Source organism: Myxocyprinus asiaticus, chromosome 18, assembly GCF_019703515.2.
Source record: "Myxocyprinus asiaticus isolate MX2 ecotype Aquarium Trade chromosome 18, UBuf_Myxa_2, whole genome shotgun sequence".
NCBI classification, from domain to species: domain Eukaryota; kingdom Metazoa; phylum Chordata; class Actinopteri; order Cypriniformes; family Catostomidae; genus Myxocyprinus; species Myxocyprinus asiaticus.
This window is the reverse complement of record NC_059361.1, coordinates 872,501-887,500: the sequence shown is the minus strand read 5'-3', so window position 1 is coordinate 887,500 and position 15,000 is coordinate 872,501. Positions and strand designations below refer to the sequence as shown.

The window sequence follows — 15,000 nt, the reverse complement described above, 5'->3', positions numbered from 1 at the left end:
TCAGTCACGGTTCGTTTTGTTGTTACGTGCCATCATGTTACTACAATAATAGACCGGTGTTGTCACGCCTATCCCATCACGCCAAGTCGCCATGACCCCTGAGCCTCCCACGGCTCCGCCTTCCGATTCTTCCACAGCTGTGCTCATGGCCGTCCGGAAGCGGAAGAGAAGAAGGGCTCCTACTCCCCAGTCGCTGCCCATGCTCACAACCTCAGAGGTTGTCCCCTTGTCACTGTCTGTGCTCACAACCATGGAGACTGTTCCCCTGTTGCGGCCAATCCCTGAGACTTCCACGGCTCCACCCCCTGAGCCTCTCCCTGCTGAACCCTATCCAGTGACCATAAGTCTCCTCTGCCCCATGGCTGCCTCCCAGGCCTCCTGATTTTGTCCCTGCCCTGTGGTCACCCCCCAAACCACCAGACCCCGCTCTCTTCCTAGAGCCACTTCTTTGGCCACTGGCTCTGCCCTGTTCTCCTGCTCCACGCCCTGTCTCGCCAGGCCATGCTCCACGCCCTGTCCATATATTTTAGCCCTCATGTTTGCCATTGTCTCTTGTCAAGTATTGTTTTGGTGTAACGATGCCAAGTCAAGACATTTATGGTTGTTTCGTTTTAGATTTCACGTTGATAATAAATACTGCACTTGGGTTCACACTTCATCTGTTCCTGTCCTGCTTGCCCGACACGTTACAGGTGTGCAACACAGTCTCATTGGTCCACATATCAGAGCTGCGGCAGACGCGTTTGAGCTCATAATGTTAAAGTGCTCATCTGATTCATTCTCCCTCTCTCTCCTCAATAGTTCCCTGTGACTGTTAACTGTCTTGTCTAATGATAAAAATGCAAATATCAATAAAACTAATATCATATACTGTCTGCAAATATGCAAATATCTCGTTTAAAAAGATTCACGAACCTCACGGAAATCCAGCGTTTTCTTCCTGTCGAGCGCTCCTCTAATATCTTCCACTGAAGCACATATTCTATCAGCCAGAATCAAAAACTTCAGGATCAAAAGTTCCTCTGATTCACAAATCATGATGGTCAGTCCGTGACAATGCAAGCAGGCGATGCAGGCCGTTTAAACTGTCAGGAGATTGAGGTTCACGCTGGATCCGCATGAGAGCAACTTCAAGGCTGCATCTGAAATCAGGAAAATGCTGCCTCCGGAGGCTGTATACGGAGGTACGATGAAAATAAGGTGCTTTTCAAACTGTTCGAAGATCAGTTTCCTTAAGAGTTCAATTCATTCAAAACAGCTGTTAGTTAAGCCATTAACTGATTAGGCAGAAAGTCAGCTGCCTACATTTTCAGATGCAGCCCAAAGTAAAAGCATAACTTTACATAAATAGATACATTATAAATATATATAAACAATTATAATTATAATTCATGGCATATATAGAAGTCAATGACCAAAATTCAACAAACTATAATACATTTAACATTCTATAACATACCATATAACATTTCCTGGCCCCTAAGTGATACTCTGGAACAATAAACAAATAGCATAACATTACTTTGTCAGAAAAAAAACTCCACATACATCAGAATCACACGTCTCTTTTGTTCAGTAATGGCATATTGAGTGTCCAAATGAATCAAAGTCCAAACAGTCTCATGATGAGAATAAATGATGTTTGTTTATAAACTGTTGACACAAACTTTCATTTATTTAATTGTGTGCAAAATGGCACTTGTACGCCTGCGTTGAGAGGGCAGAGGCACTTAATGGAAAGCTATTAGAGCCGAAGCCTGACTAAATCACTCAACAAAAAAAATCAATTTGGTGCTTTTCTTTAAAAGCTTTAAGCATCACGGTCTTTAGTCCAGTCAAAAGTTAGCCAGATGCAATAAGCATACTAATGGTGGGACATGGTGCTTTAAAAGCAACAAACTTTATTTCTAAAATATGCAGCAGAGGTCTTGATCTGTTGTGAGTTGAAGTCTAAATCAGAAGAATGCCATTGAAGCTGTGATATTTACTGCATTAACCCCTGAGTGGCACCTAAAAATCAAAGTTTTATAATCTCCCTCATCCTCCATTTTAAACAAAGCCTGGTGAGGGATATTTTAAACGTACATAATCTAAGACTCGAGGGTCAGATGATGCGTTATTGTTATATTGACACAGAATCAAGTGGAAGGGAGCTGAATTGTCTAACACTGTTTAATTCTATCAGGAGCTGTTCTGTTCCAAAACCTACCGAGCTGCCTTGATGCCTGCATAGACAGCTATCTTCTAAGTCAGTATTCATGCAGGAATGGAACCTAGTGTTCCCAGTAGAGTTTGGTGCAATATTTGGTGCAACACAGAACACACATATATTGAGTGAAATAGTCCTTTAAAGGGTGTGTCTTCAACATTGGCCACTTTTATGTCCAAGGGAATGATTTTTATTAAAATGTTAACATTTTTTGTTATATGAAAGTCTCATTAAAACTGACTTAGGAACGTTTTTACCAGGCTAACATCATTTATTTTTGGTACTTTTCAAACACTGATTTTATTGTTTTATCCTTGTCCCAGACCCAGACTTTCAGTATTAAACTATGAAACTACATGAGATTATTACAAGTTTAAAAACACGATAATCTAAACAAAGAGTGAAATAAACAAATCATTTTAATATGTATTGTGTGAAAATAATTGCTATCAATTTTGTCATAGTTTTGGCGTCATTTCCACCACAGCAAACAATTCTGCCTTTAATAATGCCTATTTTTCAGTCAGTAAAGAGCATGCTTGAGATGAAATATGAGTAATTGTAAATATGAAAAGTGATGTTTGAAGAAAACAAAGAAAAATCAAGGGAAATATCACTTGTGAGCAGATGATTTTTACCAATCAAGCTTTAATTGGCCAAATCACAGAGAAAGTGTGAAATTATGATTTAATTGTGTATTTAGGATGCATAAAATGTTGCCTGTGAAATTAGTCTTAGCAAGACAAAGTAGTTGTTCATTTTATTTGAAAAAAAAAGTTAAAAATGTCATTTCCATCAGTGTCATTTCCAGTACAGAATTAGAGATGTGCTGGAAATGACACTGTGGTGAGAATTTTCATGACTTTCAGCAAAAAAATGACATGATCACACAAAGAATATTGCGTTCTTTCTAGTGCGTAGTCTTCACTGGCTACAGGCAAAAACAAACGTACAGTGCGACCAGTGCAGTTCAAATAAAGACTAATGACTATTGAATAAAAATGAGATAGATAGATGAAATTACATGGTTTCTGATATGCATTACAGCAGTTCTGAGGTGAAATGTCCACTGTGTGGCGCTAAAAGCGAGTTAAATGTTCTCTCAAGCAGATGAGGTTTTTAACGTTAATGCTCTATTAAATCAACAAAACTGACCTCCCTACCCTAAACCTTCAACCTAAACCTAACCGATAGTGTCAGAAAAGACAAATGTGAGATGAAAAACACAATTAATGTCATTTTGTGGTGCTTCTATGACACTTTGGGTTCACGTGTGGACTCGTGTGCTCTTCAGGACTCATATCCCGCTCCTTTACATTACAAGCGCAACGGTCTATCAGCTCGAGCTACCGCGCAATTTGATCACACACGAACAAGCTTGTAAGGCTATGTCCACACTTATACGCTTTAGTTTGAAAAAGCATCTTTTCTCTCAGTTTTGGCCTTCCGTCCACACGGAGACGGCATTGTTGAGTTTTTTGAAAACGCTCTCTCAAGTGGATAAATCTGAAAACGCTGTATTTGCGTTGTAGTGAGGATGGGGAAGATGGAGATTTCCGAAAGCAATGACGTATTTGTTGTCATGTGACGCAGTCATGTGATCTAGTCAACACAAAACAGTCAAGAGGGCCCACATTGTAGCGGCATTATTGTGCCCGTTATTCACTTTGAGAGCGTTGTTAAAGATAAATGTTACTTTGTACAAGCTTCATAATGCATTCCTTCAAACGCGACGCAAAGTTAACTCGGAAATGGTGTATGGCGACAGAACACGAGGACAACTGCATTTCAGACCGTACATGGAATGGGGATTTTCCACATGTGCAGTAAGGGGATTTAAGAGTTTAACACATTTCATTGTGGACGAGCAACTTCTGGAAAACACTTGAAAACGGCAGTGTGGACAGAGAGTGTTTCGAAAACGAAAATGCAGTTTTCAGATGTATCCAGATTAATATGGACGTAGCCTAAATGTAGTTGGTTATGTAAAGCAAACGTTAAAATGACTCATACGCTATAGTAAAAGTGTTTAGATGTCATAAGATAGTAATGTGTGAGGAACAGGGTGAAAAGTGTTTATGAACTGATAATCTGCCGTTTTACTTGTGATTTGTGTAAAAGTGAATCCAATTGTTGTAGGAGCGCTTCTAGTGTTCATCTCATCAGGAAACTGTCATAACAGCCACATACATATAATTTTGCAAAAATGTAGATACAGTAATTTGAAGGTTGAATAAGTCTTTATATATTGCTCTCTTAAGAAATCAAGAGTTATTGCTTTGAATCAGTCTAAGGAACTTAATGGGCTCACCCACTGCAAAAACTAAATTCTGTAGGAAACACTGTATTTTGTTACAATATTGGATTGTAAAAAAAAGTAATTTAGATACCTGCTGTTCTAGAGGCTTCTCAAACACACTTTTTCATTTTACCGTGTCTCACCCGGATTACACACTGACAGGACATGAATAGCACAAACTCATATCCTGAGGAAATATAAAGCCCCTTCCACTCATTATATACACTACTAAAGATATGAGAGCACACCTAAACACACAGAAACAAAGAGCCAGAGCTTTATATCCTTTACAGGGACATCAAGGTTATTGTGTCTTTGATTTACAGTGGCCCTGTGTCTGTATAATGATCTACCTGCGCTTTACATTCAGATGAATCCTTCACTGTTTGAGACGAGATAAATCCTCAGGTGCTGGTGGGGGATGTTGTGTCCTTTGTGTGTGAAGATGGCGAGTCTATAGCCATTGATGTATTTAAATTCAAATTCTGCTGGTGTACAAAAACAGCAGGTTCAGGACAACAATTATCCTTTCCATTTCCTGGAAGTGGTAATTGCTATTTCTCTTTGAGATCTGTGCATTAGAAATGAACTTCTACACTCTGGGACTGGCGGCCCTTGATGGATATAAAGTTAATAAAAAGTGCAGGTCATGAATAAAAAAATAAAAAATAAAGTACGATGTTCTGGTGCAGAGATATTGGTGTTGTTGCATGGCTGCTAAGGTGGTCCATCTGGTTGCTAGGAAGTTACCAGGGTGATACTCAAAAGGCTCCTTGCCAGCATGAGTCAAATGAGCTACTAACATGTTGCTAGGCATTGCTATCATGTTTTAGCACTTCAGTAGATGTTGCTAGCATGTGTTAGCATGATGCTAGCATGTTTTAGCACTTCGCTAGGTGTTGCTAGCATGAGACCGAGTCAAACGAGCCAAACAGGAAATTTCTACAATGTTCTGGTACAGATACGTTTTTTGCTACTTGGTGGCTAGGGTAAGCCCATGTGGTTGCTAGGCAGTTTTCAGGGTGATACCAAGAAGGCTGATTGCTATCCTGAGTCATACAAGCCAACAACAAAGTCTATACAACATTCTGATCCTGAGATACCCATCTAAGCGATTTTGAATGTAAGTCAATGGGGTTTGGTTGCTAGGGTGCTCTAAATGGTTGCTAGTGCATGGCTAAATAGTTTCCAGTATGATACTTGAAGACTGATTGCTCACCCAATTAAAACAAGCCAACTCTCATGTCTCTAGGACTTCCTAATCCGAAGATATCACATCATTTTGAATGAAAGTTAATGGGGCTGGTTGCTAGGGTGCTCGAAATGGTTGCTAGGGTGTGGTTAAGTAGTTTTTCAAGTAGATACATAAAGACTGATTGCTCACCCAAGTGAAACAAGCCAACTGTCATGTCTGTAGTACATTCTGATCCAAAGATATCCCTCTCACACATTTTTAATGGAAGTCAATAGGGCTGATTGCTAGGGTGCTCTAAATGGTTGCTAGGGTGTGGCTAGCCAGTGAACAGAGAGATTATTATTGGCTGATTACTAACCTGACTCAAACGTGCCAATCCCCAAGTGTCTACGACATTCTGTTCTGAAGATATCCTTCTGAGCCATTTTGAATGGAAATCTATGGGGGAGGTTGCTAGGGTGCCATAAATGGTTGCTAGGGTGTGGCTACACCATTTCCAAGATGATACTTAAAGACTGATTGGTAGCCCGAGTGAAATGAGCCTGCCCCCATGTCTCTACGACATTCTGATTGGGAGATATGATCTCACAAATTTCTTGCATTGACTTGTCATAGTAGGAAAAAAACCTTTCCCATAGTACCCTATGGGACTTTTTGAGATGGTTTTTTGCCCCCCAGGGGTAAAAACAGGTTCTTAACTGTTTATACATGTAAAATATATATATATATATTTTTAAATGGTTATATCTCTTAAACAATTTTAATAAAAAATCTGAAAAAAAAAGTATTGTGTGTATTTTGATAGTCTTGACAAAGTCCCAAAGTTTGGTTCCCATACTAAAAACTTCGTGGTATTTAAAAATGATTATCGACCTCTCTTGGGTCAAAAAAGACCCGAACACAATAGGAGGATTAAGGCCACCGGTAATCACCTATTTACACATGAAGGAGCCATCTCAGACATGTAAACGACCAATCAGATTGTTTTGTTATTAAGTGCCATTGTGTTACATCAATAATCATCCGGTGTGCAACAAAGACGTGCAGGAGATCATAACGTTAAAGTGCTTGCGTGTTTCACTTTCCCTCTCTCTCCTCAAAAGTTCCCTGTGTCTTGTCTAATGATAAAAAGGCAAATATCAATAAAACTAATAGGGTACAATGTGGCAAAAGGCAAACCTAAAGAAAATGGGATTCACATTAGCTACATAAATTTGCAACATTTAAAAATATATATATATATAAAAAAAATTAGATCAAATTGCCTCAATCAACCTGTAGACAACACACGCAATGATCTCATTGATCAGGAATATGTTTGCGGTGTATAGTGACAAACAGGTGTTTAGGAAAGTACTGTGATAGTTTCTGATGCTATTTAGTGTTTTGGGAGAAAATAAACTCAAAAGTGCCTTTAGACATACTGTACCCTATCATATACTGTCTGCAAATATCTCGATTAAACATGAAATTCCCAAACCTCACATAAATCCAGTGTTTTCCTTCCATCGAGCGCTCATCTAATATCTTCCTCTGAAGCGCATATTCCATCAGTCTGGATCAAATCTCAGTTCCTCTGATTTACGAATGTTATGGGACAGTCTGTAACAATCCAAACAGGTGATCTGGGAAGTGCTTTACGTGTGCTATGAGTAAATGTCATATTCACTATCACTGTTTGTACAATTGGTTTGATTTAGTATTTTTTGAGTAAATGTGATTGTTAATGCGCACATGCCATCTGTGGTTGCTGGACTACTGTGTGTACTGTTATTTCCTTCTTCCTAATATATTAACAATTTCTTCATGTGGCAGGGGCAGTGGTGGCTCAGCGGTTAAGGCTTTGGGTTACTGATCAGAAGGTCAGGGGTTCAAGCCCCAGCACCACCAAGATGCCACTGTTGGGCCCTTGAGCAAGGCCCTTGACCCTATCTGCTCCAGCAGTGCTGTATCATGGCTGACCCTGCACTCTGACCCCACATAGCTGTGAAAAAAAAGAATTTCACTGTATATGTGCTAATGTGAGATAGATAAATATAATTATAAAATTATTATGTGAAAATAAATTACAAAAATTTGATGACTAAACAGAAATCTGAAGAATCTGCTTTCAACCATTTAAAACACAATCTTATTTTTTTTTAAAGAGTCTTTTTTACAAAATACAAGTTTTGTTTGAAAGTTTGAGAATATATATATATATATATATATATATATATATATATATATATATATATATATATATATATATAGTGCTAAATAAGAGTTTATTCAAAATGTTTATTTTTTTTTTCTCCCCAATTTGGAATGCCCAGTTCCCAATGCGCTCTAAGTCCTCGTGGTGGCGTAGTGACTCGCCTCATTCCGGGTGGTGGAGGACAAACCTCAGTTGCCTCCGCGTCTGAGACCGCCAATCTGCACATCTTATCACGTGACTTGTTGAGCGCGTTAACGCGGAGACGTAGCGTGTGTGGAGGCTTCACGCTATTCTCCGCGGCATCCACGCACAACTCACCACACGCCCCACTGAGATCGAGAACCACATTATAGCGACCACGAGGAGGTTACCCCATGTGACTCTACCCTCCCTAGCAACCGGGCCAATTTGGTTGCTTAGGAGACCTGGCTGGAGTCACTCAGCACACACTGGATTCCAACTCGCAACTCCAGGGGTGGTAGTCAGCGTCAATACTCGCTGAGATACACAGGCCCCCAGAAACACCTTGTTGATGAGAGAGGTCAACAGAGAATGGCCAGACTGGTTTGAACTGACAAAGTCTACGGTAACTCGGATAACCACTCTGTACAATTGTGGTGAGAAGAATATCATCCCTGAATGCTATTCTGAGATGTGGGTTGGCGCTGTTTTGGTGGCACGAGGGGACCTGCACAATATTAGACAGGTGGTTTTAATATTGTGGTATATACTGTATATATACATATACGCATATACACACATGTGTATCTAATACAGTATAACTGGATGTTGTTTATGTTATAATACATTATCTATGTATAACTATGAATACGAGAGCCCAGATAGCTCAGCCGGTAGAGCATCAGACTTTTAATCTGAGGGTCCAGGTTTCAAGTCCCTTTTTGGGGCGATAGGCTGTCAGTTTACTGTGTGCTCAATCTAGCTTCTACATTAGGGGCAGTGGTAGCTCAGCGGTTAAGGCTCTGGGTTACTCAAGCCCCAGCACTGCCAAGATGCCACTGTTGGGCCCTTGAGCAAGGCCCTTGACCCTATCTGCTCCAGGGGCGCCGTATCATGGCTGACCCTGCACTCTGACCCCAGCTTAGCTGGGATATGTGAAAAAAATAATTTCACTGTATATGTGCAAATGTATAATGTGTGATAAATAAAATTATAGAATAGGTATTTTAATGTATTCTAATTGTGGTTATAATTATTTATGAGAAGTTATATCATATTATAAGGTGTATTATGAGACACTACTGATGCATTACAATACCTTTACAATACATTATAAATACTGTATGTGTTACCATATGTAGTTATGGAGATTGCATTCTGAAATGCTCCCTTTTCAGTGGAGGATATGCCGTAGTGTGAATAAAAGGTAGCAGTTAGGGTTAGTGTTAGCAGCAAAATGTATGCATTTTCAAATAAAAACATATAATTGTCATTTTTGGACTTTGACTGTCATGGTCACTATGAACTGTTGCAACATGGAACATATTCTTCAAAATGTCCCTATTGTGTTGAGTGGAAAAATAACACCATATGAGTTTGGAATAACATGAGGGTTAAAACATAAAGAAACAACATCCATTTTTGGGTTAGAAGTTCTATGTTGTGCCTCAACCATGAAAGATGTATGATTGACGTATCATTGGTACAAAAAAATAAAAAGTCCTTCCTGTCAGGATATGTTGAACTGTGCTGTCAGAGAGGTGTGACATGAGCCATCTCAACGGTGGTCCAAAAGCAAGGTGAAAGAGAGGAGAAGTGAGACAGGTGTCTTTTTACAAACATCTCACCACTGCAGGTTATAAGAACTCAATCAGAACCCTCGACAGGCACCAGACACAGAAGGGTCCGTTATTGCATTGTTTTCGCTCTTCAGAGTTCCAATCTAACACAACCACAAGATTGGAAACTATTTCATCACCTGTGCAAAGGGCTTTCCCCCAAATCTCTCTAATATAGTCAATTATAAACTGAACTGACACCAATGCAATATACTTAACTGTCTTAACATGAGGAATTCACTACAGAGTCACTTCTCAAAGTAGCTCATACATATATTCATTATATGCTATAATTTTCAGGTTTTCAGGACGTTTTCTTACGTTGTTTAATCTTCCGTATTAAACATATTCATCTTTAATCTGTGTTTAAATAATTGTAAGTAGCTTAACCTCATGTGACCCCGTGTCCACATGTGTGGACGTTGTATTTTGGCGTCTGTCACGGTCTCGGTGAGTCCGCTGGTTTGTTCCATTTGTGTTTACGTTCTCTTCATGTGTTTCAGGTGCCGCTGGCAGATCGTTTCCATGGGAACGCTGATCATGCCAACTTGGCACCAGATCGTGATTTGTTTTCTGCCTATATTTACCCCACCCTATGTCGTGTTCTTTGCTAGATTGTTGCTGTGTGTTAGTTACTCACCACTATCTCTCTCTCTGCCCCAGTCGGTCCTGTTGCGTGTTTTCTCTATTGGTTGCCAGTCTTCACAGTAGTGCCTGGATTGTGGTTACCATCCTGTTGGTTGCTTCGCTCGCCTTGATGCTTCACCTGAGTATTCCTCTTCGGTTACCTCTATGCACTGGATCTGCTCTTCACACTACCACGACGCATGCAAGCCTACGAACACACTCTCCATCTCCACGCTGCAGTCAGTGCCGGGTTCCACTCACGCGTCGCCAGCTCTGCTGTGTATACTTATCAATAAAATCTGTTCCTTTGCTTCGCACCTGGATCTCAATGTTGAGCAGTGGACTGTGACCAGACTGCTGAGACTCGCAAACTCTCCGGAGGCCGAGACTGCCGTATGCTCGTGCTCACCGCTTGAGAGCTGCAGGTCGTAGCGGTTTGTTTCATCACTATATAAAGTTAACATATTACTGGTATTATTAATGGTAGTAACTCGGCCAACTGCATGATACATGTTGTCATGTTAAGTGAACATTGCAGCGCCCATGAGGGGGCGACCCGCTCAATGTGAAATTAGCTGTTATTGTGCTACGGACATGACTGGAGTCTTCATCTAATGTGAGCGTTCATCATTTTAAACATATTTCTAAAACGTGCTTTTAATGTCTTTATGTGTGAAACTTTTTAATCAGCAAAAAAAGAGACAGGATGATACTCAAACACGCATCAATGCCTTCCTACCTCCATATGCTGTCTGTAAAGTGAGCATTATTCCGAAGTCAGTCTTTGTTCATTGTTATGCACTCTTTTGCAATTTTAAAAATAGTCTGTTTGCACCCACACAGGATAGACCATAAAAGCAGACAGTAATTATTATGTGAATTAATGTGTTGAATGTTGTCTATGTACCTTCAAAATAAAAATAAATAAATAAAACGACATATTGCACAATTCATTTCAACTTAAGGCATTTGAGTTATAAAGTTATGGTGTTTCAACAAAAACAGAGCACACTTTTTGAAGCATAAAATTAAATGACAGATGCATTTCAGCTGAAATTCCTCTGTACATTTTAACAATGCAAATAGACTGTCGCTAAAAAAAAAAAAAAAAAAAACAGTCGAGCAGGTTTATCTTGTACTAATGAAAAAGAAACGCATCAAATCTTAGCATTAATTAAACCGAGTACAATAAAAATCAGCTGTCACTTTTCATGTCACTAGCATTTGAACTTCAGCTATGAATGTACTACATAAGCAGACAAAGAGCTATAAGTTATTTAAATTGTTTCAGTTGTTTTGCCTGTACGAATGAATGAGACTGCTTTAATTACGCTGAAATGAACACGGTCGACCACACAAGTGTATCAGATGTCTCGATCCCAGGACAATAAAAACCAATGTGAGGAACCAATTTAATGCTAAATGAATCTCCTCAGAGGGCTGAATTGTGTTGCACACGCTTTTGTCTTTCTTTGTGCACTCGCTTTCTCTCTTTCTCACACAGACAAACAGAAAATTGTGCATTTCTCGTGCCGTTGTCACAATCATGCCTGCCTCTGCATCACGACTTCCACAAATAAACACAATCTCAAGAATCTTGAACCTAATCAGCATCCCCTCTTACATCATTAATTGCTCAGCTGTATAAATAAATGCGGAGTGAATGAGTATTTCCGCCTGTCTTTGTGTCCCGGACCCCTCCGCCATCTTTCCAGGCGGTAACTCATGGTCTTCTCGGCCTAAACGCACTCAATCAATACCTAATTAAACAGAGTCTGGTGTTCTCCCTGGAGTAACTGTCCATGAGACAGAGCTTGAGGGAAATTTAAATGCAAATGGCATATAAGAGGATATTACTGGAGTTAAAGGAATTGCTCACCTTAAAATAAAAATGATGTCATCACTTACTCACCCTCACGTTGTTCCAAACCCATATGACTTTCTTTGTTCCATGGAAAATATCAGTACTGAGGAGCAGATAACTATAGGTAACAATGCTACTAACTTAACTGAATTTTTCAGAACCGTTACAGTAGTTTAGCTGTTTTCACAATAGTGCAGCTTTTCCAGAAACAAGCTACATTTTTAAATCCTTTAAGCTCCGAAGGTGTTTTTAAAGATTTCATGTTTCAGTGGCATACCCAAAATTAAAGGCTTATAACTAGACAAACAAACAAACAAACAAACAAAACAAACAAACAAGGAGGGTCAAGTGTTTGGTATAATTTTAAAGAAAACTTTTTTATTATTTATTTTTTTATTTTTATGATATAAATTATGACACATTCTGAGACTCTCAGCCGAAATCACACAACAAATTTTAGCCAAAAATTTACTTTTGTTTTCTTATTTTTCTGATTTGACATTATATATCTCTGGTTGTAAACAAGGTGGTTTTGTTCCCAATCATGTCAACTGTATCTGAGAAAAAGTATGTGTTGATATGACTAAGCAATCAAAAGTTATAGCATTACAAAAATAATTTATCATAGTGTCCAAAAACATCTCCAAACAAATAAAACATAATAATTGTACAAAAGAACTAATTACACATGCAAACACAACAATGACTAAAGGTTTGCATAGCATGCAGACATGATTTTAGTAATGAGATTTCACAGAATGAGTTTCATTCTGTGTCATTTGAGTCATCATTGAGTCTGTGTCATGTATTTGGCGCCATCTCCTGGTGGTCATATGTAACATTGTGCTTCATGTGGATTATCTAATGATCTATACATCTGATTATCTTGTGTGTGGACTCGTCTGAAAGATAATCACCTCCTCTAAGTAATGATATGTGATATTTTATGTTACGCTTCTTTTTCGTGAAGTTATAAGTGAAACGGGGCAAATAAGCAACACCAACACAATTGTCAAAGACATATACTTAGCTATTACTCACTATATTTTTGTCTGTGAGTAAAACAAATAGACTGGTATTCTACACTTTGAGAGCTTTCCAACAACATATGACACATGACTATTTGAAGAGTTTGATGTTTTTACTGATTACAGTAATATGCACAGTGCACATTTTTAAATAAATGATCAAAACAGAACATTTCTGATTTGTCTGCAAATTTCAAAGCACTTGTTCAATTTTGGTCATAATATCTACATGCATTGTAAAGTAGAGATTCTAAGCTTTCAAACGATACCTATTATGTGCTGGTCAAGACTGTAGTTATTAATATTTTGAAGAATGTTTTATTTTATTTTTATCGCGGGCCCGTCCTAGTTTAAAGGGTCAATGAATTTCGCTGAAGAGTCACAAAACACTACATTTGTCACACAACAGTGTTGGGTAACTCACTCAAAAATAGTAATCCACTACAAATGACTAATTACTTCTATCAAATTGCAATCAGATTACTAATTACTTCACTGGATAAGTAATCACATCACAAATTACTTTTAAGTTACTTTTGAAAAGTAACACTTTTTCCGCTCAGTGAATTCAAAATATGAATTTTATGAAGTTTATATTTCCTCCTTGTTCATTGTTGCACACCAGTCATACAATCAGTACCTCATTATGGGGTCATAATCCATGTTTTAAATGTATTCTATATAAATAATATATTGCTAACCCTAGCAATGGACTTAAAAAGTAATTAAATTAATTGAAAGTCAGTCACTGTAATCAGATTACCAGAATTGTAAATATAATGGCTTACACAATTATTTTATTTTTTTTTACTAAAAAAGTAATAAGATTACAGTTACTAATGACTTTATTATCGGATTACACCCAACACTGTGTTCCACGAGTCGATAAAGTCGAGGCGCGTCCAAATAATTCATGTGAATCGGTTCATTCAGACGGTTCATATAAATGAATAGGTTTAAAAAACGATTCACTTTTATGTAGCTTTGGGAAATTGGGAAGTTCAAACATTTGAGTGAATCGATTTGTTTACATGAAATGTTTTTGATTCAAGCTAAATATTTAGTTATTTGCTGCTGTTTATGACTATGTTTTCAACTCTATAAAATACAGTATTTTCTAGTAATATTTATGTTAATATTTAATGTCACTCTAATTGAGATATACTTTGTTTTTGTGCCACACAATACTGTTCAGAATCTGAAGTTTTTATGTGGCACAAAAGCAAAAATGATTTTTATAACTTGTAATAGCAGAACTATGATCTGATAGTTGGGTATTTTAAATTATTTTCATCTTTAAATAGCTTCAATGTAGTTAGCTACTTTTTGTTAGTAACCTGGAATGTAGCTAACTACTTTTTCGAAAGAGTAGCTAGAGTATAAATAAACTACTTTTGAACAAGTTTCGAACAAGTTAATAATTGTTAAATTATTGTTTTGACGAAAAACAAACTATTTAGAAAATGTACAAAATTGAAGCATTTTCACATCATGAAATAGTATGCATATTTCACAAAATAATACTATCACAGCGGGGTTTTAACATGGGTAATTGTGCTTTTTGTGGATTTGGGTGAGGTCATCTTGTCTGTTCTAACAGATTTTAGGGTTCACTCACTTTTTAAATCCCAATTTAACTGTCAGGTCATAACGCCTTGTTTGGTTCTGCGTGTCCGTTTGGGTTTGAGTTACGAGTGACCTCTCAATAAAGCACGCGGCCAGAGCAGGGCTACATGCTTGTGGTCAGGGCAGAACGGGCAGCGGCACGCAGAGATGGTGATA

At 38.3% G+C, this 15,000-nt stretch overlaps 1 protein-coding gene and 1 non-coding gene across 3 annotated transcripts in view; one reads left to right on the top strand and one right to left on the bottom strand.

Moving 5' to 3' along the window:
- The window catches only part of tspan9a (tetraspanin 9a), a 344,419-nt gene that overhangs the window by 240,468 nt on the left and 88,951 nt on the right, over window positions 1-15,000 (bottom strand). The window lies entirely within an intron of this gene.
- On the top strand, window positions 8,737-8,810 carry trnak-uuu (transfer RNA lysine (anticodon UUU)). Its single transcript has one exon. It is a non-coding gene; the product is annotated as a tRNA-Lys (tRNA).